Source organism: Staurois parvus, unplaced genomic scaffold (assembly GCF_062004578.1).
Source record: "Staurois parvus isolate SC_StPar_1 unplaced genomic scaffold, SC_StPar_1.0 ptg000172l, whole genome shotgun sequence".
NCBI classification, from domain to species: Eukaryota; Metazoa; Chordata; class Amphibia; order Anura; family Ranidae; genus Staurois; species Staurois parvus.
Window position 1 is genome coordinate 4,017,003 of NW_028317968.1, and position 24,453 is coordinate 4,041,455.

The 24,453-nt window shown below is 44.6% G+C and overlaps 1 protein-coding gene across 3 annotated transcripts in view; it reads right to left on the bottom strand.

The window, feature by feature from the left end:
* The window catches only part of POR (cytochrome p450 oxidoreductase), a 109,522-nt gene that overhangs the window by 72,072 nt on the left and 12,997 nt on the right, over positions 1-24,453 (bottom strand). The window contains exon 1 of one of the 3 annotated variants that reach the window (XM_089676589.1): positions 12,260-12,447. The exons of 1 other annotated variant lie outside the window; for it this stretch is intronic. The gene's annotated coding sequence lies outside the window, so the exon portion shown is untranslated. Of the gene's footprint in view, positions 1-12,253; positions 12,448-24,453 lie in introns of those variants that run through there. One more of the 3 variants, XM_089676588.1, reaches the window with a different exon arrangement.

A 24,453-nucleotide genomic window follows, 5' to 3' on the forward strand; every position in this document is an offset into this window, starting at 1 on the left:
ACTTAACTACTTCAAGTCCGGACACTTTTACCCCCTTCCTGTCCAGGCGAATTTTCAGCTCAGTGCTATCACACTTTGAATGACAATTGCACGGTCATGCAACACTGTACCCATATTAATTTTTTAGCATTTTTTTGAGACAGATAAAACTTTATTTTGGTGGTATTTATTCACCACTGGGATTTTTATTTTTTTTGCTATATAAATGAAAAAGTCCCAAATTTTTGAAAAAAAAGTTTTTCTTATAAAATTTTGCAAATAAATAATATTTCATCATAAACTTGCCCAAAATGTATTCCGTTATCTTTTTAGTAAAAAAAATAAATAAAAAATAACCCAAATTAGTTTATAACCAAAAAATATCATTTTTAAACTTTTTTTTTTTATATATCATTTATGTTTTTTGTTTTTTACATACTGTCACCCTAGCAGTACAGTTTCACCATGTTGACAGTGTACTACTTGTGGGGGGTGATGAAGATTTTTTTTTGTTTTTTTTTTTACACTGATTGCTTTTACACCCATAAAGGCTGTAAAAGCAATCATTTCTTCTTCTCTCTGGCCGCTTTCTTGCAGCCATTGAGAACTACTGTGTGAGCTGTAATTGGTCACAGCTTGTCACATGGTACAAGGCTGTTGTGCATGGCCTTGTACCATGTGACCTCTGATCATTCACAGATTTCACACGTAGTAAGCAATGTCAGAAGTGACATCTTGCTTACTACTCGGCATGTGTTCACTGATTGGCCAATCGTGGTGATTGTGAGCTCCCAGGGAGCGCGCACAAGCAGGGGGCGGAGAGGCTGTTTATAAACGGCCACCCGACCCTGCACTGCCACTGTCTGGCCATTTATATACAACGGCCGGATGGGAGGTGGTGGTTAAAGGGGGTGGATGGCAGGCACCAAAAACACGGCTCAACCACGTATTTTTGCCACCAACCCCCCCCCCACACACACACACTTAAATGAAGCCTTAGTATGTACATGTCTGATCAATGAAGCAATGCTTTACAGCGGGGGTTGGCAACCCATAGATCATGATCTTCCAGCAGATAGCAGCTAGGTGACTGGTAGATCGAATGCAATGCAGAGGGACTACTTGTAAAGTTGGAGCTGTAGTACGGAGCAAGAGCCGATGCTGGCTCCTGTCCCATGCAGATTGATACCACCTGCACTCCAATTCTTAACCCAGCTAGCGGTCTCCAGAGTGGTGCCAGCAGCAGGAAAAAAATTTTCAGGTCAGTGTGAAATAATACACTGGGCATAATAGTATAGGGCTGCATTCACAGATGCACTGCAGTTTGCCCACATCACGGGTACAGGGCACCTGCAGCTTTCCTGAGGGTTAGCTGCGCTTATCCATAGACTTCTACTATATCCTGCAGGTTTGGTGCACTTCCTGAAAGCGCACCAAAACGCAGCTAACCCAGGAAAGTTGCAGATGCACTGCGTGCACCCACGGTGCAGGTAAATCACGGCACATGTGTGAAAGCAGTCTTCTAGGGGGCTCAGAACAGTAAGCGTTCATTTAAACTTTCAGTTTGGGAGGTGGTAAAACCCCAGATGTGTTTTTACTGCACCCGCTTTAGCTACAGTGGCCAGGGGTGCACACGTTGCAGCCACAGCAGGAATTATATGCCCTGTCATGGTTGGTGGGTGCAGCACCTGCAAAGCATGACCCATTCAAGTGAATGAGGCTGCCCTGAAAGTGCCCTGCAACCTTGTGCAATACAGCAAACAAAGGGTTAAAGCAGGCAGCGTTGTGTTGCTTTCTCACCACTTGCTTTAACTCTTTGGACCCCGCAGAAACATGCAGTTGCGGGGCACTTGCAGAGTGGCCCCATTTACTTGAATGGGTTGCGATTGGTTGGCAGTAGCACCCACCAAAAGGAACAGGGGGGTTGAATTCCTGCTGCAGCATGTCCACACCTTTGGCTGCTACCTCAGCAGCTAGAAGCAGAGATTGGGGGCGGTAAAACCTCCTCACCACCATTTAAAGTCATGATCACTGTTCAATGCACACAAATGTAACACACTAGTACGGCAATTAGAGGTTGAAATCAGGTGTGAGGAGGCGACATGGTGCCCGGTGATCTTTCACTTCTCCCATGTTGTTCAGGTACATCTCCACCTCAAGGTTGCCTACCCCTGCTTTACAGCATGTTGGAAAACTTGCAGTCCAGAAACCATGTTCGTAATCAATCATTGCACACCTTTCAAAAAATTATTGTATGGAGTTATTGGATCATTGGTGCCCAATTAAAGGGGAGATGACAGATTCACGACTTTTCATAATCCCAAGCAGAAAAACAGAACATTTTGTGTACACTACCAGAAAAAGCTTCTTACTGTACAATACTTGACTAAAGACTGTACATACTTACTGCACATTTAGTAGAATATATCTACATAGCATTTTACATGCTTTGATGCGCAATGTCAAAGTACAATGCAACAGGTGTCAGGTGTTGCAAGCCCAATCAGCAGGAAATGTGTCAATGGAGCATGGCTGACAGGCAGAGATTACACAGGTGTCAAACTGGTGGCCCTCCAGCTGTTACCAAACTACATGTCCCATGAGGCATTGCAAGATGGACAGTTACAAGCACGACTCCCAAAGGTAGAGGCATGATGGGACTTGTAGTTTCGCAACAGCTGGAGGGCCACTAGTCTGACACCCCTTGTAGCTGAAGACTGTACTTTCACTTTGTGATTTGTTGACTATATACAGAGTTTCAGCCCAAACTTTGCTTGTTGTTGGATGAACGGAGTGAGAAAAGCTGCTTGAGGGACTGGCACCTAAAGTGGATTGAGAGTGACAGGACAACACTTGAGGAAGCTTTGAGGGACACTCGTTTTTCCATACGGTGCAACCCATCTGAGTGCATTTTCATTTGCTTCTATTGACTTTAATAGAACATGCATGTGTCCAAAACAGAAAAAAGGTGAATGCAGCCTAAAAAGATGAAAAAAGTGACACAAAGTAACTAGGAAGAAAAAATTCCATTTAAAAAGGATGTTTTTAAGATGTGATTTTTGGTTATTGGCAATTAAAGTGGCTGTAAACCCTTACCTATATACAGTGAAGTGAAGTGATTGGCCTCAGTTAAAACAAGGAGATGAAACAAATCCTCCTACAAAAGTTGTACCTGTTAATCTGAAGCCCTCTTTCCTGGACAGCCGTTTAAAGTACATAGCCCAAAAGCTATTATTCTCAATGTGCAGCTATCAAATGCAAACAATCAGCATTCACGTGTTACAGACCTGACCCTCTTTAACCACTTGCCTACCAGGCACTTATACCCCCTTATTTACCAGGCCAATTTTCAGCTTTCAGCGCTGCCGCACTTTGATTGACAATTGCGCGGTCATGCAACATTGTACCCATATGAAATTTTGATCATTTTTTTCTCACAAATAGAGCTTTCTTTTGGTGGTATTTAATCGCCACTGGGCGCTTTACTTTTTGCGCTATAAATAAAAAAAGTGCAAAAAATTTGAAAAAAAAAAAAAAGTTTCTTTGTGTCTGTTATAAAATTTTTCAAACAGGTAATTTTTCTCCTTCACTGATGTGCGTTGATGAGGCAGCACTGATGGGCACTGATAGGCGGCACTAAAGGGCACTGATAGGCAGTACTAATGAGGTGGCACGGATAGGCGGCACTGATAGACAGCACTAATGAGGTGTCACGGATAGGCGGCACTAATATGCAGCACTGATAGGCGGCACTGATGATGGGTACTGATAGACGGCACTGACTGGCATCACTGCTGGGCACTGACTGGCACAACCGCTGGGCACTGACTGGTGGCACTGACTGGCAGCACTGCTGGGCTGCACTGGTGGACAGCACTGGTGGGTGGGCACAGGTGGGTGGCACTGCTGGGCACAGGTAGGTGGCACTTCTGGGCACAGGTGTGTGACACTGCAGAGTGGCACAGGTGGTGCACTGCTGGGCACAGGTGGGCGGAGCTAGTGGGCGCACTGCTGGGCACAGGTGGGTGCACTGCTGGGCGGAGCTAGTGGGCGCACTGCAGGCACAGGTGGGCGGAACTTGCGGGTGGCACTGCTGGGCACCGATCATCAGTGCCCTGATGATCGGTGCCGATCCCCGCTCTGACAACTGCCGGTTCTCGGCAGTACTTTCCTCACGATCTGACAGCGTGAGGAAAGTGCAGCCGAGAATCGGCACTTGCATTTCCCTCTGATCAGCGGGTCATTGGACACCGCTGACCACGTGGTAAAAGGCCGCTGTGATTGGCCTTTTACCACATCACGTGATCAGCTGTGTCCGTAGGACACAGCGATCACGGAGATCGCCGGGTGCACGCCCCCTGGGGCGCGCAGGAGAGCGCGTTCTGGGAGGACGTCATATGACGTCTACTCAGAACTGGCCGGCCGCAGTGCAGCCGTCATTCGGCTATCTGCGGTCGGCAGCTATTTAAGGATAGGTTCACAACTATGCAGTTTGCGTTTGACCCGTTTCTGCATTGCCTTTTTGCTGGGGGTTTTTTCTTCTCCCTAGGCAGATTTAAAACGCAGCAAAAACGCTTTTCTGCAGCGTTTCCATTGAAGTCTATAGAACCGAAAACGCAACTTTTTGTATTCAATAAAAGTCCCTGACCCTTTCCAAAAAACTAACCAGGTGAAAATGCTGAGATGTGAACGTGTACCATAGGAAATCATGTTAAATGGACTATAGTGCGTTTCTGCAAAACACTTCGGTGTGAACCTAGGGTAAAGGATAAGTTCACCTTTAAAAAACACAAATGCACATTTAAAAAAAAAAAAAAGGGCATTTATTAATTTTTTTCACTAGGAGTCTAGAAAGCATTGCAACCACAATCAGCAGATCACGGGTGTCATGCAGCACTCCTGCAGACCTGTCAGTATATCTGTGTGCCCGTACCTCATACGGGCAAGCAGATACATTGTGAGATACATACAAGTTCCTACACATCAATATTGTTCTTCGCTTGGCCTTGCAGAATAGGCCAGCAAGGCTTTAGAGTGGTTGTAAAGGCTCAAGGTTTTGTTTACCTTCATGCATTCCTCAAAACCTTCTGTGTACAGCTGGCCCCCAAATATTTACGATCCAGGGATGTGCACGAGAGCCTCAGCTCTCCCTCCTCATCGAAAGACAGCAGCACAAGCCATTGGCTCCCACTACTGCCATGCACAGTCAGTGAGCCAATGAGGAGAGAGAAGGGGGCAGGGCTGAGCCGCATCGGTGTGTGAATGGACACACAGAGCAGCAGCTCGGGAGCGAGCCTGCTCGAGTGCCCCCAAAGCAAGCTACTTAGGAGCGGCGGCAGTGGGACCCGAGAAGAGGAGGATCGTGGTTGCTCTGTACAAACCAATTAATTACAAAAAAAAAAATGCTTTTGCAATAACTTTAAAATATTACTAAACCCAAAACAGTAAAATCAGTCTGTATATGCAGTAAAGCATGCTTGTTATACTCACTGTGGAACCTAAGGGGTTAATCCTCCGCACTGTTTCTCCCCTTCTTTCACTGTCCCGGACTAATCTCATAGAACAGAGCCTTGGGGTAAACTGCACATGCTCAGTTTGGTTTGTATTGCTATCTCTTCTTGGGAGAGTGCATGTGATCAGCACAGGGCCAATCAGCAATGTCCATATAGAGGATCAGTGGCCCTGCAGCCTCATAGGGAAGAAGGAAAACTTTGCCTACAAGCTTTAACCAGTGCTCTGCTGGACACTGATCGAAGTCAGAAGACTGCTCTAACTACTGATGAAAAAAGGTGTTTAGCCATTTATATTTACTAAAATAATTGCATTTCCATGTTCTGTGTACTGTGGGAGACCAGATATAGTCAATGCAGGGTCCTGGTATTAGTAACACTTTAAGATAGTGTAACTGCAATTGCCAAAAAAATCCCATGTTAATAAGAGCAGCAATGAAATTTCTGCAGAAATCGTGCAGGTTCCATTCAGGGGTCCAAAACCATAATCAGCCAAAAGCTTGTGAATGAATGTCCTGGGAGGAATCCTTCCACCAATCAGCGTGGTTTTAAGTTACCAATGGTCAGCTGGAAAGGGAATTGTGGAAACTTGCAGAATTTTAATTCTTTTAACTTCAACATAATTGCTAGAACAGATAACATTATAACCTATTAGCTTACATAAATGTTACAGAATTGAAACAAATCTTGGAGTACATTGCGTTCCACAGACGTTCACCTGGTGGAACAACATGAGGCTGTCCAAATATTTTCAGAGGTTACAACACAGTCCCAAACTGCAGTACAAACTAAGCACTCTACCCTAATAACGGAGTACTTGAATCTGATTGTAGATGCAAGTTAATGAGTATGGGAATGCTTCTGTTAGGACAGCACCTAAAGAAACAACTACATTTTATACAAAAGTCATTATCCTTTTATTGGATTCAGGTTAAATATGTAACCTTATGGTGAAGTGTAAAATTTTGCTTTGTGTGCGTTTAGGGTGTCTACAGCCTACATGGCAGTTCAGTCTCTCAATTGGGGTGCCACAGTATCCTGGTAAAGAAAGGCATGTGTATCAAACCCACCTCCGGCTCCTCTGCCAAACGCTGGCACAGCAGGAGCTTAGTCAGTAAAGTGAAAGAAGTGGGAGGGGGAGAGGGAGTGTCTTCCCAAGCATGTGCTACATGGCCGAATGTAGGGGGATGCTTGGATGGGCTGTGCCCACCCAGACTGTAGCTGTGTCTCTCCCCCCAGGTCTCTGAGAGTGCATCCATTGATCCATGAGTCAGCCTGATTCAGACAGTTGAAGTAAGGGGGCGCTCCGACGGGGGACCCTGACGCAAGGAGGTGCTCCCGACGGGGGACCCTGACGCAAGGAGGCGCTCCCGACGGGGGACCCTGACGCAAGGAGGCGCTCCCGACGGGGGACCCTGACGTAAGGAGGCACTCCGATAGGGACCTTGATGTAAAGAGGCGCTCCGATAGGGACCCTGATGTAAGGAGGCGCTCTGATGGCAACACCTGATGTAAGGGGGCAAGCTGATAGGAACCCAATGTAAAGGGAGACTCTGATAGGGACATCTGATATAAAGGGGGGGAAGGTTCTGTGTCAGCCTAATACACACTAGAGTTTCCCAGTTTTGACATTGTGTGACAGATTTCCAGTGACTCACACAAAGTGTTGACAGTGTTCATCCCTCTGATGAAGTCACGCAGGCGTGATGTAACGCGTAAGGGTATGGCTGTGGGCAGACGTGAATTGTGTAACACTACCTGGAAGTGCAGCTTATCTGGTAATGTTTCTTACCTGATTTATGGAGTTCTTACTTAAATTTACATGATTACAACACTTTATACCATAATAAAGATACCCTTGTTAGTACATACTGCACCATTGGAGTGTGTCTCCTTCATTAAGGACGATTATCTCAGACCTCCAACACCCCCCCCCCCCTTAAAGGGACCAGATCCCATATCTGGCTTGATGTGCTTGAAGGCTTGATGAGAGTTCTTTGAGTACTTAGGTGATACCGTCTGCATGGTTATAGCACTTATCTAATGGTGCAGATGAAGAAGCAAATGAGCTGTGATGAGTTGGATTGTTCACAGTATCACTGATTATTTCACATAATATGGACATTCATTTAATATTTAGTGTATACTACACGCTATACACCTTCATATATGCTTTTTGTTCATTTATTTGTTTGCAGCGCAGCACTGTTTTATGTTTAACTCCCCAGCATGTTATCCTATGGGTCCATGCACACAAAGGCTGTAATCAGCGTTTTTTGGCAGGGGCGTTTTTTGGCTGGAAAAAAAACCCAGAACTAGTGGGTTTCTAGAGGAGTTTTTTAGCTGTAAAAACGCTCTAACACAGAAAAATGCGGTAAAATAGCATTTGTGGACTTTTGTCTGAGCAAACAAAACCGCTAAAAAAAGCAAACGTGGAAATACGCTAACAAAACTTGCATTTGTAACGTGACTTTACACAACTAACGCTGCCAGCGTTATTAAAAATGCCCAGTTTACATAGAGCCTTAATGTCATTGTCAGTTTTTCAAAGGCAATTGCCCGCTTTTTTTCCCACTTTACTTTATAGCTCAGAGAAGGAGCTGTCATTTGCCCCGCTGCTAAAGTAAACAAAGAGGCGACCCCCACCCCTTGGTTTACTTTAGTAGAGGGGCAAATGACAAGTGAGGAAGCCTGTCTGTATACACTGCTTGCCTCCTCTCCTGCCTTTTTCCACTGCTGCCCCCCCATCTGCAGTACACACAGCCCCCCAAAACCCCCCAGCCAAATAATCAGTCTGCCCCTGGTTAGGGCCAGGGACTCTCGGGCCGCAATTATCGGCACTTGTATCAGCTCACTATTTCCAATTGGCAAAATGCCAATTGGGCTATTTTTGACCGATATGTTTTGGTCGCCGGAATTCTGGTGCATCTATAGTACGAATGTATAGTATGTGTGTGTGTGTATTTATATATACAGTGGGGCAAAAAAGTATTTAGTCAGCCACCAATTGTGCAAGTTCTCCCACTTAAAAAGATGAGAGAGGCCTGTAATTGGCACCATAGGTAGACCTCAACTATGAGAGACAAAATGAGAAAAAAAATCCAGACAATCAGATTGGCTGATTTGGAAAGAATTTATTTGCAAATAAAGAACTTCTAAAGAACAGCAAGTTTGTCTACGTTTCAGGAACGCACACAATTTTGCACACGTTCCCAACAAGCAGTATTGTGAACCAAGCCTTAGACTGGAGTGCCTTAAAACTGAAAATACTTTACAAGGGCGCCCTAAATGGAAAAAGGTTGAGACATAGTTGTACACTGTAGACGTTAACTCTACTGGCAGAAGAAAAAAGCAAAAACGCGTTTAAATGCAGCTCCGCGTTTAGCGCTTGGATGTTTATTCATTTCATTGGCCAGAGTACTTGCCATTGAAATGAATAAATGCCCAAGTGCTAAACGCGGCTAGCGCTTAAGTGCGCTTACACGCGTTTGACATTTTTTAGCCAAAATTTCCTCTCTTGAGCGAGATTTTTCTGCGTTCAAGAGAGGGACGTTTAACTGGCCCTAATCTCTGCTGCTGCTAAACTGATAAAGCCCTATGTGTGCATGGACTCATAGGCTTTTATGTAATGGAGTTCAGGAGCTTTGGCAAAAAAACAAAAAACACCAAAAGCTCCTAAACTCACTTATAGGAGCAGTAGTGTACATGAGGCCTTAAAAGCAACAGGTCTACAAGTTAGGACAGAAAGCATGGAGGGTATCTGTTTAACACGTGGTTGTCAGGAATCAAGGATGGGGTAATAGTCAGGACTTCGCTAAGGAAGGTGTTGCCTTCCTTCAACAGTTCAGTCAGCAACTAAGATGAAGTGAAAACTGAAGTAAACGGACATAAACTGAATTGAAAACAGATGTAAACTGACAAAAGTGAACTGAAAACAGATTTAAAAATGGATGTAAACTGAAATGAAGTGAAAACTGAAGTAAACGGACATAAACTGAACTAAAAACAGATGTAAACTGACAAAAGTGAACTCTAAAAAGATTTAAAAATGGATGTAAACTGAAATGAAGTAAATTGACAAAGGCCCCTTTCACGCGGGCGTTTAATCTAGATCCGTGTGTCAGTTTTTCTGACCGATCCAGACTCAACCCCGAGGTATGTCAATGGGTGGGCAGATGTGGTCAGGTGATCATCACTTTACATCCGCCTTTAACCATGTCAGTTCAGGTCTGATTTTTTTTTTAACTGATACTGAAATTAACTGATATAAACCAATGTAAATTGATGAATTAGGCCTCTTTCACATAGACGTACGGACATAATGAAAGACGGGCAGGCAGACCCGATCAGAACCTCCATTCTCCTCTATGGAGTGGAGGGTGTAAACGTACATGTGTCCGTTTACACCAAGCGACATCCAATCCAACCCACAAAAAAGGGACGGACGGGGACCCAATTCCCTTTCCTTCCGTCCGTTGGATGGAAATGGACAGGCGGTCCGTTTTCATCTGACCACCCATTGCGGAGAGCGAGCCGCTCTGTGTCTGCTCTGCATTAGAGTGGACACAGACCTGTCATCCCCTTGCTCAGCAGGAATCAGCGGAGAGATCCCCTGCTGAGCAAGCAGATCTGCTAAGCGGGTCTGCCCATGTGAAAGGACCCTTAAACGAATATAAACTGAACTGAACTGCAAACTGATGTATACAGAACTGAGCTGAACTGAACTGAAGACGGATGTGCAGATATAAACTGAATCCGTTTTTCTTTGAAAAATCATGACTTAAAAGGATGACATCTGTGTGAAAGAGGTCATAAACTGAACTGAAAATGGATGTAAACTGAATGAGCGTAAATGTAACTGGATTACCATCCACTTACATATGTTTGGCCCTAGAACTGAATTGCTGTTCATTTTTCATTCGTCAATACATGAATGAAAAATGGACAGACGGAACATCCATGTGAAAGGGGACTTACAGCAATACTGAGACATAATACTTAAATTTCCCTCCAGAGGCTTTCCCAGCCTTTTCTGAGCAGGGGACCAGAAACCCGTGCTGCTGTATGTATTGCACTGTCCCCTCAACACCCCTGTGTGGGTTCAGCATCAACTGAGCTGACCTAACTACGCCCATGTAAGAGAGCTGTGATTACATTCCCAGTGAATCATGGGAAATTTCTTTTAGTCTGCAGAGTCAGGATTTGGGGGTAAAATTACATTAGATACCTCCTCCAATAGTCCGCACCTGACTTCAGAGATTGGGGACAATTTACACTTAGTACAGAAGTATACTGTGAAGTTACAAGCTTAAAGCGGAGTTCCACCAGAAAAAAAAAAAAAGTCAGCAGCTACAAAAACTGTAGTTGCTGACTTTTAAAATACAGACACTTACCTGTCCCTCGGTCCAGCGGTGTTTTCACCGGCCGTCTTCTCTCCCTGGTGCCGGCATCTTTAGTGTGGGCACCCGGCTGTGAAGCCTCAAGTTGTCACTGCACATGTGTGAGAAGCGCAGTGCTTTGTTAATGGCCCTGTAGTCTTCTGGGAACTGTCACATGTCTCCACAAGACTATGAAGGGGGGTACAACTGCCGCTTCCGTTTACCTAGGCGATCGCAGCAGAAGTGGGAGTGGGTACCTGTCAAATTCGGGTACCCGCTCCCCAAAGGTGCCAATCCTTAATGGGGAGTGGAGGACAAAGACTTAAAGCGGAACTTTCCCTTTTGAGTGGAGCTCCGCTTTAACCTGGAGTTTGGCTTTAAAGAACTACTGCAGATTTTAACAGTGCTCCAATATAAACACCATGGGGGACTTCAATAAAGACAAAAAGGCAACACAGGGCATTCCATAATGACTCCCCCCACCATGTTTACTAGCTAGATCAGCAGGAGAAAATAGAAGAAAGAAAGCCAAAAAGACTAGAGAGATGGTCGCAGGCTCGGGACGAGACACGGGAGCCGGTCGCAGGCTAGGGACGAGACACGGGAGCCGGTCGCAGGCTAGGGACGAGACACGGGAGCCGGTCGCAGGCTAGGGACGAGACACGGGAGCCGGTCGCAGGCTAGGGACGAGACACGGGAGCCGGTCGCAGGCTAGGGACGAGACACGGGAGCCGGTCGCAGGCTAGGGACGAGACACGGGAGCCGGTCGCAGGCTAGGGACGAGACACGGGAGCCGGTCGCAGGCTAGGGACGAGACACGGGAGCCGGTCGCAGGCTAGGGACGAGACACGGGAGCCGGTCGCAGGCTAGGGACGAGACACGGGAGCCGGTCGCAGGCTAGGGACGAGACACGGGAGCCGGTCGCAGGCTAGGGACGAGACACGGGAGCCGGTCGCAGGCTAGGGACGAGACACAGCAGATGGTCAGAGACCTGAGTAAGGCATAGGTAAGGAAAACTCAAGTATACCCTCTTCAGGGGCCCCAAAAGCTATACCAAAGGGCCGCATGTCCCTAGACTGAGCACCCGGGCCTGGTGCCATAAAGGAAAGCCTGTGCTAGACCTGGTTAGTATGGAACAAATAAATGGTAATGCTAATTGCCCCTTAGAGCTGCCAAGACAGGCGACATTCTGTCACGGAGGCCAATGGCATTCATTGCGAGCTGTCAGTGACTGGGCGGGTGGCTCTAGGACCCACCGGTGACATCTCTCATAGAGGTCCCATCTCCTTGACAACAACCGTCTGCAGTGCGTGCTAATAAGGCGGTCGCCAGCGTACAAAGGCCTGCCAAGCAGTAAAAGGTAGTAGAATGCAGTGCCGTACTCACCCGCACCTGTCCTCTCAGCGCCACACAGCAAGAACAATACTCCGCGTTACCCCCGGCTTCACACCACTGGCACGTCAGCTGACTCGGGGACTCTGCCAACACACACAGAAGAGGGGTGTGGAACAACCTTCCACAGACACGACCAACCCGCTGCTTGTATCAGCGCTGTGTGACCGTGTGAGAATACTAGCAGCTGAGAGGATGCATATGTCAGTAAGTACATACATGTAGTATCCGCTAAATTAAACATATATAAATGGTACCAGCGGTGCTGCGCCCCTTTCTCGGCGACACTTCTTGTTGGTACAGCCCAAACCCCGCCCTCTTCCTTGGCCAGTTGTACCGGAGAACAGAGAACCTATTGGTGTTGAGGGGCCTCTGGAATGGGGGCGGTGCTCGGAGGACTGACGTCACCCAGGGAGAAGTTGGGCAGAGGTTATGGTTTTATTAAAGGGACAGCAGCTAGTGATCTTGCGTAACAAGTGTGGGTGGAACAATGTGCAACACTGTGAAATGTGTTCTTCAGAATAAATGTGTCATGAGGAACCTGGAAATAGCAGTGGGGAAGAAAATCTACTACTCTTACATAAGGCTAGGTTAACATCTGTCCAGGTTGTGGTTGATGCATTTTTCCAGCATGTTTTGCGGAGTGTTTTGCGGTTTCTTTTTTTTTACTAACAGAGATGAATGACAGTTCTGTTCATGTAGAGCGACTGATGTGACTTTACACTCTCTAGCATTCAAGTTATAATAAAGCAGCGCAGGAGCCTTTATGTGACCAAAGTTGCATGTTAGGGTTAGGGTTAAAGTCTAGGGTTAAATGTTAGGGTTAAAGGTTAAGGTTAAATGTTAGGGTCAGGGGCGGACTGACAACTCATGGGGCCCCTAGGCAATAGGGGATCATGGAGCCCCTGTGTCCTTGCCCAAATTCAAAAAAGCCTATGAAAAAGGTACCAGGGGCATCTCATAAGGCCCCCTACTGACCCCGGGCCCTCAACAGGGGATCATGGGGCCCCTGTGTCCTTGCCCAAACTCAAAAAAACCTATGAAAAAGGTACCAAGGGCATCTCATGGGGCCCCCTACTGACCCCAGGCCCTCGGGCAGTGCCTGAGTTTCCAAATGATCAGTCCGCCCCTAGTTAGGGTTAAAGGCTAGGGTTAAGATTAAAGGCTAGGGTTAAGAGCTAGGGATAGGATTATGAGCTAGGGTTAAGGTTAAAGGCAAGGGTTAGGATAACGAGCTAGGGTTAGGGCTGGGTTGAGAGCTAGGGTTAGGGTTAAAAGCTAGGGTTAAGGGTTAGGGTTACGAGCTAGGGTTAGGGTTAAAGGCTAAGGTTAGGATTACAAACTAGGGTTAGGATTAAAGGCTAGGTTAGGGTTAAAGGCTAGGGTTAAGAGGGTTAGGAGCTAGGGTAGGGTTAAAAGCTAGGGTTAAGAGGGTTAGGATTATGAGCTAGGGTTAGGGTTAAAGGTTAGGGTTAAGAGCTTGGGTTGGCATTAAGAGATAGGGTTAGGATTACAAGCTAGGGTTAGAGTTAGGAGCTAGGGTTAGGGTTTAGAGGGTTAGGGTTAAAGTCTAGGGTTAGGGTTAAAGGCTAGGGCAGGGGTCTGCAACCTTTAAGACATAAAGAGCCACTTGGACCCGTTTCCGAGAGGGAAAAAAAGACTGGGAGCCGCAAAACCATTGCAACATTTAAAACAAATCCGACACTGCATATATTGCAAAAAGCGCTCTGGTCATGAAGGGGGTTTAAGGGCCCAGTAAGCAAAGGGTTAATAAGGGCCACAGTGTATCGTCATAATCACAATCATTGCCTTAGGTCAGTGGTGGGCAACCTTTTTTTTCAACTGAGCCAAATCTCGCCAAAACCACGATTGAAATTTATTTTGAGAGCCACATTTTTAAAACTGAAAATACATCCCCCATATAGTAATTCATCCCCCATAGTAATTCATCCCCCATATAGTAATTCATCCCCCATATAGTAATTCATCCCCCATAGTAATTAATCCCCCATATAGTAATTCATCCCCCATAGTAATTCATCCCCCATAGTAATTCATTCCCCATATAGTAATTCATCCCCCATATAGTAATTCATCCCCCATATAGTAATTCATCCCCATAGTAATTCATCCCCCATATATTAATTCATCCCCCATATAGTAATTCATCCCCCATATAGTAATTCATCCCCCATAGTAATTCATCCCCCATATAGTAATTCATCCCCCATAAAGTAATTCATCCCCCATAGTAATTCATCCCCCATATAGTCATATAGTAATTCATCCCCCATATAGTAATTCATCCCCCATAGTAATTCATCCCCCATATAGTAATTCATCCCCCATAGTAATTCATCCCCCATATAGTAATTCATCCCCCATAGTAATTCATCCCCCATATAGTAATTCATCCCCCATATAGTAATTCATCCCCCATATAGTAATTCATCCTCCATATAGTAATTCATCCCCCATAGTAATTCATCCCCCATATAGTAATTCATCCCCCATAGTAATTCATACCCCATATAGTAATTCATACCCCATATAGTAATTCATCCCCCATAGTAATTCATCCCCCATAGTAATTTATCCCCCATATAGTAATTCATCCCCCCTATAGTAATTCATCCCCCCTATAGTAATTAATTCCCCATATTGTGGCAATTCACTTACCTTTGCTCCGCGCGTTCCTCTCGCCGTGTTCCCGCGCCGTTCCGGTCTAAAGGGCGGACTGTGAGAGGAGTTCGTCACGCTGCCCCGCCTACATCCTGACAGCCAATGTTTGCCACGCTCCGCGGGCCGGATTAAAAGGTCCGCCGGGCCGTAGTTTGCCCATTGCTGGGCTAGCTGCAGAGTCCTGACTTTTGGGGCGGCCGCCCGAGAGGAGGGAGGGGAGCGGGCGCCCGGCACACAGAAAAGCCGCAGCAAAGGTGAAAAAGAGCCACATGCGGCTCTGGAGCCGCGGGTTGCCGACACCCGGGCTAGGGTTAAGAGGGTTAGGGTTAAAGGCTAGGGTTAAGACCTAAGGTTAGGATTATGAGCTAGGGTTAAAGGCTAGGGTTAGGGTTAAGAGCTTGGATTAGGGTTAAAGGCTAGGGTTAAGAGCTAGGATTAGAATTATGAGCTAGGGTTAGGGTTAGCGACTAGGGTTAGGGTTAAGAGTTAGGGTTTAAGGCTAAGGTTAGGATTACAAGCTAGGGTTAGAGTTAGGGTTAAGAGCTAGGATTAGATTTATGGGTTAGTGTTAAAGACTAGGGTTATGGTTAAAGGCTAGGGTTAGGATTACAAGCTAGAGTTAGAGTTAGGAGCTAGAGTTAGGGTTAAAGGCTAGGGTTAAGAGGGTTAGGGTTAAAGGCTAGGGTTAGGAGCTAGGGTTACAGTTAAAGGCTAAGGTTAAGATTACAAGCTAGGGTAAAAGACTAGGGTTAGGGTTAAGTGCTAGGAATAGGGTTAAAGGGTAGGGTTAAGAGCTAGGATTAGGTTTATGAGCTAGGGTTAGGGTTAAAGGCTAGGGTTAGGATTATGAGCTAGATTTAGGGTTGAAGGCTAGGGTTAAGAGCTAGGGTTAGGGTTAAAGGCTAGGGTTAGGATTATGAGCTAGATTTAGGGTTGAAGGCTAGGGTTAAGAGCTAGGGTTAGCAGTAATTGCAGGGGTTAGCATTTTAACCCTAACAATTACCACTAACTCTTACCTTAACAGTTAACCCTAGTCCTCAACCCTAGCCATTAACCCTTACATGTGACTTTGGCCAAATAAAGGTTCCTGCACTACTTTGATGGGACTTTGATGCTAGAGAGTGTAAAGTCGCATCAGTCGCACTACATTGCATTTTTGGTATGGGTCTATTGAAGTCTATTACATGCAAAACACAACCTGCTGCAGGAAAAAAGTCCCTGGCCCTTTCCAAAAAACACATCAGCTCAAAACGCACAGGTGTCAACTGGATCCATAGGAGATCATGTTAAATGGACTGTAGTGCATTTCTGCAAACTAGAAAACACACTTAAATACACAAGTGTGAACCTTACGGTAAAAGAGAATATAAATGTGCTCTGTCTCATTTGGTTTTAGCCCACTGACATATCTGGTATAGATGAGGCACTAGAGGGCCGTACACATGATAAGAAAATTGTATGAAAATGTCTGTATGAGGAACGATCCGTTGACTATCTGTTTGTTAGTATGACACTTCTGACAGCCGCTTCTGACTGGACAAAAAAAATGAAGGTGCAAACTAGCTCAAATTGAAAAAAACACGCATTATTGACCTTACATTTCCTCTTCTACTATGGTAGTAAATAGTTAAATTTGCCTTTATCAGTTGCAAATTTTTGTATGAGTTAATACTATTCTCGGCTTCATCATGATACGCACCTTCGTGGAAAATTGGATGATCGTACTAGGCATTAAGGTAGAGATTTTACATATGATCATATTGATTGATTTACTATTCCTGAGAAAAATACATTCGTAAGATCAATCAGGCACCAAAGCCCTAAATAAAAAGTTTGACACAAATGAACCATGTGCTCAAGATCAATCAAAAAGAAGTTTGTAAAACTGATCTCAAATAATTACTGTGTCATGTGCAAACCAGTCCATGTATCTTAAAAAAATCAATACATAAACAAAAAAGTGCAATAAACTTCATGTGTCCTTAAATTATGTGATATAAAAAAGTTCTGTGACCAAACAAAATCCAGTGTACTCCTTTTGTTGTGAATCATCTGATAAAATTGTGAACATCAACTTCCAGCAGCACCAGAACATTTGGGTATCTGTGAATCTGTTCATGTTTGTAGTGACCTTCAAATTATAAGAGATCTGACCAGGCAAAATGTAACACTGATGGGAATAATGATCTTTACGTCCAGCCCCCGGGTCACCATCAAAAACCTCAATTCACTGTCATCCAAGGGGCATACTCCACTTCCAATGTCCTTCAAGGCAAGAAGTTCATATATAATGCTCTCCGTAAAAATTCTTTAATTATTCATATAAAAAAGCCATTATACTCACACAAGACAGAAAAAATGCAGTGACATCAAATAGCAACATGTCTGCTTCCTTAGGGACCAGGGACAATACAGCTGAATGAAGGATTAGAAGCATTTCTGCTAGCAATCCAAATGCCCACCAGGTTCACTATTGGACGTGATGATGTCATACCAGTAGGCTCCCCCCTTACGCATTACGTCCCTGGCAGGGACCCCAGATGAAGTCCCCTTTGTCTTTGTAACTTTCTGAACTTGTTGGCAGGTGCTATTGTAGCCACTGTGTTTATATGTGCATTAATGCTCGACTTCCCCTCCAGCTGCAGCACCGCTCTGGCAGAGCGCAACCTACAGTGGAGAACTGGGACTGCAACTGCCTACAGATTTCTTGTGTTCCAAACATTCATCCCTGGGCGTATACTGCCCAGAATGTTAGTACTACTAGGTGCACTGGCCAGGCGCAGCAGCTTTTTGCCTCTCATTGACATTTCAGGGCTGAATGGTGCACCTGAGCCCTTTGCCCAAATGAAAATACCAGAATCTCAGGAAAAATAAAACAAAACATACCAGGTACAACTGATCCATCAGCACCACATCCCAATTTTATATGCTATAAAAATAAGAAAAGAGTAAGTGGGATTTTATCAGTGCTTATCCTTTGACCCTCATGAAGAAATACACTACACAATCTTATGTAAAAACCAATATTTTGCACAGCGCTTTACAACATGAGGGCAGACAGTACAGTTACAATACAATTCAATACAGGAGGAATCAGAGGGCCCTGCTTGTTAAAGCTTACAATCTAAAAGGGGAGGGTCCAAAAGTTATACAAAAGGTAATAACTGGGGGGGATGAGCTGATGGAGAAAATACATGTACAGTTGTTAGGTGGAGGCAGGATAGGCTTTTCTGAAGAGAAAAGTTTTCAGGGATTGCCTAAAAGTGGACAGAGTGGGATATAGTCGGACAGATTGGGAATTGCATAGGAAGGGAGAGGCTCGGGAGAAGAGGCGAACACGGGAGGAGGTGACAAGGGAGCTAGAGAGCAGGAGGTCTTGGGAGCGATTTGATTGGTATTTTGAGACTAGGTTGGTGATGTAGCTGGGGGCTGAGTTGTGGATGGCTTTGTAAGTTGTTGTAAGTATTATGTCTTATTTTTATAGAAAACACCAGAATATCATACATAGGGGCTAAACAACCAATGTGCATAAGGCCTTGGAGGAATTTTACAAGCTATAATAGGGCCTACAAAATTGCAGGTTGCTGTGCCTGCACTCACCGACTGCTATCTGAAATCTAAGGTCAGCCTAAGATACAGTATTTGGCCCATAGTGCAGTAAGTGATTTGTTGTAACTCAAATGACAATGTATTCTGTTTGTCTGTATGTGAAATCATAGATAATGTAGACTGAATTACTTTTAGAGTAAGTGCAGATGGGCATTTGCAGGGCACTCAAAAACCATCTGCCATTTGCTTTTCTGAGAATTGGCCAAATGGGAGGCTAAACACCAACCTGTCAGCTTTAGCCCCTATTCACACCAATGCGATTTGTCATGCGATTTGACAGTTCAAAATTTGCATGACAAGTCCCTAATTGTGCCTATGGAACCATTCAAATTGGTCCGACTTTGCGGCACCAATTTTTAAAAAAGGTTCCTGCACTATTTTTAGTGATTTCATGTGCGACTTGCATAGACATCTGTGCATGAAGTTGCAAGCTGCACATGAAAGTGCACTGACCAGCGGCTTTGAAATTACACTATTTCAAGAAGTAGCACAATTTCAAAGCCTCATTCAGTGTGAACCAGGGTTTAGAGTTTCTTGTTGTGACATAGTGATCAGTGGGAGGAACCACAGTACACATCAGGGGACAGTGCCGGTTTCAGGAGAGACTTTAGAGGAGGACTTCTCTTCAGCAAAGCAGCATTTGGTGGTGTGGGTATACAGCGGGAGAAGTAAATATTTACAGACATAGCTTGTTTTTAACTGACTGAGTTGATATAAAGCCTAAATCTAGAAACAAGAAAAATCAGCACAAGAGATGATACTCACATTTAATGAGAAGTGTCCCTTGTGCTGGTGCTGGTGCTCGCTGTCCTAGTTGAAATTCAAAGCCCTCTACTCCCCCCATACTCCCTCAGCCATAACCTTCCAGTGCTATGGGGTAAATGTGCTGGACATGTCACAGGCACACGTCAAGAGTGCAGATTGTGCCCACCCTTTCTGCCCCCTCCTCTATTCATAGAAGCCATACTATAGACTCCATGAATGAAAAGCGATCTATGAATGGAGGACATGCAGGTGAATGAAAGGTCCACCTCTTCAATTCATAGATGTACTATCTATACCATCAAAATGCAATATATCAGACTTCACATGACTCTAGTTTCATCACAAGGAACCTAGTTACTTTTAGATCCTACACAGCAGAAAGAGAAAACCAGAACTCATTGAAGTGTACAGAATAAACCTGCAGTGCGCATTGATTACCATGTTCTATGGTCCCTGATGTGATATGTTATGTGCAGTATATATATGTAAATTTGTAGTTATATGTGTATTGCTAACCTCATAAGGGCCAATGTGTTTCCAGATCCCCCTAAGTCCTGCACAGCCAGGCAACACTCATTTTCCATACTTGCATCCACAGCATCAGCAAACAATACTTAAAGTGGTTCTAAAGGCTCAAGGTTTTTTACCTTCATGAATTCTATACATGAAGGTAAAAAACCTCTATGCAGCATCCCCCCCCCCCAGGCACCCTAATAATCACCTAAGCCCCCTCTCGATCCAGCGATATGCACTGAAGTTTCGGCTATCCCAGGACTCCCTCTCCTCATTGGCTGAGAAAGCAGCAGGAGCCACTTGCTCCCACTGTTGTCATTCACAGCCAGTGAACCAATGAGAAGAGAGAGGGGTTGGAGAAGAGAGGGGGGGGGGGTAAAGCCGAGCCAGAAAAAAACCTTCTGTATGCAGCATCAACCCCAGCCCCCCTAATACTCACCTAAGCCTCTCTCTATCCAGCGATGTGCACTAGAGTCTCGGCTGTTCTGGGACTCCCCCTTCTCAATAGCTGAGACAGAAGCAAGGCCATTGGCTCCCACTGTTGTCAATCACAGCTAGTGAGCCAATGAGTAGAGGGGGGCAGGGCTTAGCTGCGGCTCCATGTGTGAATAGACACACAGAGCAGCGGGTGCCCCCATAGCAAGCTACTCGCTGTGGGGGAACCCGACATGAAGGAGGAGCCAGGAGAGCCTGTGGTGGACTAGAAAAGAGGAGGATCTAGACTGCTCTGTGCAAAACCACTGCACATAGCAGGTAAGTATATACATGTTTGTTATTTTGTCTTAAAAAAAAAGCCTTTAGAATCACATTTTTCATTATTTTATTAGGGGATTTAACTTGGATAGGATAATAGGGAGTATGGGATGCCCACATTTTCTGAATCAATGCACAGGGACAAACTCCTTCCTGTTTATGGAAACAGATCCTGGACTGTTCTTTTCCTTGAAAGCCGTCAGTCTTTGTGGATCAGTAGCAACTGCCCCTTATGGGCAAGGAACTCGCAGCCCCCCTTTGAAAATTAGCTTAGCTTGTTGCAAACTAAACACAGAGATGTTTCCTCTCCCTTGTAGAACTTCTCCCAGCTCCACAGCCTGCAGACACTGCCAGCCTTCCTGGCTGTTCTGAAGATCTCCCAGGACAAGGATACAAGATTAAGCACAGTGCTGTCCTTTGAAAGGTTGCTTCATGTGACAGTCTCTCCCCTTTTAAGTTCCTGGGTGTACTGATGTACTCACTCTGTCCTCCTTGCTCCCACTGCTCCCAGGTCTTGATCCTAATCATGTCACACTGCTGAATGGACCCTTCTGAGTCAGCCTGAGCCCAGCCTGGAGGCAGTCCCCCCTTTAGACCTAGGTGATCCCTACCAGGCCACCAACAGTCTGCTCAGCACTCCATCTTCCACCTGATTCCCATGCCAGCCTGACTCTCCCATATTTATGGGCTGGTCCACAACTCTACCAGGGTCTTCAAACCTGGGATTGCTTAGACTCCTACAAACATGCAGATTAGGTCTCCATCTCGTTCACCCACTGGCTTCCGGAAGGTTCCAATAGTTCTCCAGAACCAAGTGGAGGCAGCAGAGTCCCAACCTGTTAAACCATCCAGCTTGATCTGCAGTAAGCCAACCTTAATCACAGACTCACACAGCTACCATGAGTCATACACAATAGATTTGCCTACACTATTCTAGTAGCAAACTAGAGGGTATATAATACATTTGTCTTTTTTTACACATTTGTCTTTATTTTACTTTTATAATGTAAAGACAGAAAAATTGTATATGTATCATTAAAGATTACAAATATATATATATATATTCAGTTAGGTCCATACACAGTATATTTGGACACAGGCACAATTTTAGTTTTTTTCAGGTATTTACCAAAACATATTTAAGCTATAGTTATATAATGGATATGGGCTGAACACTCTCGGGTTTAATTTGAGGGAATGTACATCCAAATTGGAGGAAGGGTTTAGGAATTACAGCTCTTAAGAGTAGCCACCCCCCCCCCCCTTTTTCAAGGGACCAAAAGTGATTGGACAAATTAATATAATCGTAAATAAAATGTTCATTTGTTAATATTTTGTTGAGAATCCTTTACTGGCAATGACTGCCTGAAGTCTGGAACCCATGGACATTACCAAAGACTGGGTTTCCTCCTTTCTGATGATTTGCCAGGCTCTAACTGCAGCTGTCTTCAGTTCTTTGTTTGTTGGTCTTTCTGACTTTTACTTTTTGCAAGTGAAATGCATGCTCAATTGGGTTTAGATCAGGTGATTGACTCAGACATTGCAGAATATTCCACTTCTTTTCCTTCAAAAGCTCCTGGGTTGCTTTTGCAGAGGGTTTTGGTTCATTGTCCATCTGTACTGTGAAGCACCGTCCAATCAACTTTGCTGCATTTGGCTGAATCTGGGCTGACAGTACATCTCTAAACACTGCAGAATTCTTCTGTCACATCATCAATAAACCCCAATGACCCAGTGCCACTGGACGCCATGCATGCCCATGCCATCACACTGCCTCCACCATGTTTTACAGATGACGTTGCGTGCTTTGGATCATGAGCTGTTCCAAGCCTTCTCCACACTTTTTCCCCCATCATTCTGGTACAGATTAATCTTAGTTTCATCCGTCCAAAGAATGCTTTTCCAGAACTGGTCTGGCTTTTTAAGATGTTTTTTGGCAAAGTCTAATCTGGCTTTTCTATTCTTCAGGCTTGTGAATGGTTTGCACCTTGTGGTGAACCCTCTGTATTTGCTCTTGTTAAGTCTTCTCTTGATTGTAGACTTTGACAATGATACGCCCACCTCTGGGAGAGTGTCCCTCACTTGTCGGGATGTTGTGAATGGGTTTTTCTTTACCATAGAGAGGATCCTGCCATCATCCACCACTGTTGTCTTCCGTGGACATACAGTACATGCCTTTTTATGTTGCTGAGCTCACCAGTGCGTTCTTCTTTCCTCAGAATGTACCAAACTGTTGATTTGGCCACTCCTAATGTTGCTGCTATCTCTCTGATGGATTTGTTTAGTTTTTGAAGCCTTACAATGGCCTGTTTTACTTGTATGGACAGCTCCTTTGAACGCATGATGTAGGTTCACAGCAATAGATTCCAAATGCAAATACCACACTTAGAATCAACTCCAGACCTTTTACCTGCTTAATTAATGTAGAGATAATGAAGGAGTAGCCTACAGCTGGCCATGAAACAGCTTTTGATTCAATTGTCCAATTACTTTTGGTCCCTTGAAAAAGGGGGGATGTTTACTCCTAAGAGCTGTAATTCCTAAACCCTTCCTCCAATTTGGATGTACATACCCTCCAATTAAACCAAAGAGTGTGCACTTTCAGCCCATATCCATTATATAACTATAGCTTGAATATGTTTTGGCAAATACCTGAAAAAAAAACTCAAATTGTGCCTGTGTCCAAATATATATGGACCTAACTGTATATATAATTTTTTTTTTTTAAACACCCATACTTTACTGTGACATCTCACATATGCTCTAGATTTATACTGGTTAGGGTGACACGCATCTTTTAAATTCAAAGCAATGCCAGTGTATATAAGTGGATTTAACATGTGCCAAATACCTAAATATGAGATCTGAATGGATTGGATGGTGCAATACAGCCGTAACAATGGGATTTAGGAGTTGCAGAAAAATTATATCATGCTTGTGTATTGTATAGTCAGCAGAACACTGATGAAACTGTTCTTCAATAATCCTGAGCCCTACCTTAAGTGAGAGCAGTTGAGTTGGCAGAAAGGGAAACACCTTATTGTATCAGTGCCATAATATCTCACATGACACCACTGTGAAACACAATTTCTGTAACCAGAGTTCATATTTGTCTTTGCTACATGTGCAGTAGTAAATGTTGAAATCATTTTGGTTACTTTATTTTAATGCACAACTAATATGCTACTATATATGTTTTGCATATTTCTATAATAACCGTTAACTTATCATCAAATTAACTTTAATGCCAACTAGTCACATTCAAAGAATGTGCTAAAGCAACAGTAAATTAATTTTTTTACACCGATTGTTATAAAATATCAAGTATACCATATAACATGTAGTGCGTTTTTGACGCATTTTCATGCATTTGCCGCATTTTTTGTGCATTTTGCATTTTTATGCACAAAACACATTTAAGAAACATGAAAAATGTTGTGCAAGGGGCATGGCTTAGACAGACATGTCTCACAGAGCTCCTGACACTGATCCGCACATCGATCCTGAATCCGGCACTTTCATTTGCTGTAACCCATCCAGGCTCTTTCTTACAGGCTTTGGGACTCTGCTGACCTGCTTCTTTTGTTCTACCCCCAGGAGATGTTCTGGAAAAACAGAGAAGACACCATGGTTCTGGATGCCCAATATGGCTCCCAACCCCTGCTCCCGCAGCACACACCATAGCCGACAAGCCTAAAGATGCAGTGAGTAAATCTGCTAAATCACCTCCACTCCGTAGGCAAAGATCCCCCGGAATATGTTATTCTACACCCAAAAGCTGACGGGTGCCCACACTCAGGAGGCGCAGGGGGACTTGGACACCACATTTGCGGCTGCACAGGCCTTGCCTCTGCCGCAGGGGGACTTTCCTG